The 1,080-nt window shown below is 41.9% G+C and overlaps 1 non-coding gene across 1 annotated transcript; it reads right to left on the bottom strand.

Moving 5' to 3' along the window:
• Positions 1-700: 700 nt before the first annotated feature.
• Positions 701-807, bottom strand: LOC141644455 (small nucleolar RNA R71). Its single transcript, XR_012544072.1, has one exon. It is a non-coding gene; the product is annotated as a small nucleolar RNA R71 (small nucleolar RNA).
• Between the last annotated feature and the right edge of the window lie 273 nt (positions 808-1,080).

Genomic DNA, 1,080 nt, shown 5'->3' with positions numbered 1-1,080 from the left:
CGTTGCCGGGGACGGTGTTTGTTTGATTTAGATTTCTTTTTATTGTCATTAGTTGTGTCTTTCTTCGCCTTGAGGAAGTAAAACTCCTCAAGGTTTGTTCTAATTGTTTTCGAGTTGTTTGATATTTTGCATGTCTAGAAGGTTACAAGGTGATTTGTTACCTTTTGACCGTGAAATCGAAAGAACCTTGACGAACAATAGGAGAGTTGTTAGGAGGAATTTACGAGGTATTAGTGAAGTTGTCCAACCCACTAGTGAGTTTGTCAATCCTTTCGCAATAGAAGGAGAAGAAAACCCATTACACAATAGCCCACAAAATCCACCTACAATGCCAAAATTCTCGTCACACTCCGTACCCACCGAGGAGAATCTACCAAATGGTACTCCTACACCGCAACATCTCACCGGAAATTTTATTGCCAAGTCCGCCTTCATCCAATTAGTTGAGAGGAGCCAATTCGGGGGGATGCCTAGTGAGGACCCTCATTCTCATATGGAAACCTTTTGCGACTATTGTGATGCTATCTCTCAAACGGGCGTGACTCAAGACCAAATTAGATGGGTCTTATTTCCTTTTTCCTTAATCGGCACCGCGAAGCAATGGTTGAAGGGCCTTGATAAGGCCACCCTTGGAATAGATTCTTGGAAGAAGTTGGCTCTAGCTTTCTACAAAAAATTCTACCCACCGGAAAAGACTAACATGCTAAGAGCTCAAATTACGGGTTTTAAGCAAAGGGATGAAGAGTCTTTGTATGAAGCTTGGGAGCGGTTCAAGGGAATTTGTCGCTCATGTCCTCACCATGGACTTAGTGAATGGTTTTTGGTACAACAATTTTGGAATGGTTTATATGAAGATTCTAGGAACATTCTCAATATGGGATCAAATGGAATGTTCACCAAAGTTGATGACAATCAAACATGGAACAAGATTGAGGAAATGGCGGTCCATAACTCACAATATAGTAGACCTCGCAAGGCTACTAGAGGAGGAAAGCATGAAGTGGACTCCGTTACTCAATTGGGTGCTCAACTTAGTGCTCACATTGACACAATCAACTTGAAGTTTGAACAAGCTATGGC

The sequence above is a fragment of the Silene latifolia genome, chromosome 2 (assembly GCF_048544455.1).
Source record: "Silene latifolia isolate original U9 population chromosome 2, ASM4854445v1, whole genome shotgun sequence".
In the NCBI taxonomy this organism is placed as follows: Eukaryota; Viridiplantae; Streptophyta; class Magnoliopsida; order Caryophyllales; family Caryophyllaceae; genus Silene; species Silene latifolia.
This window is presented reverse-complemented; position numbering and strand designations above follow the sequence as displayed.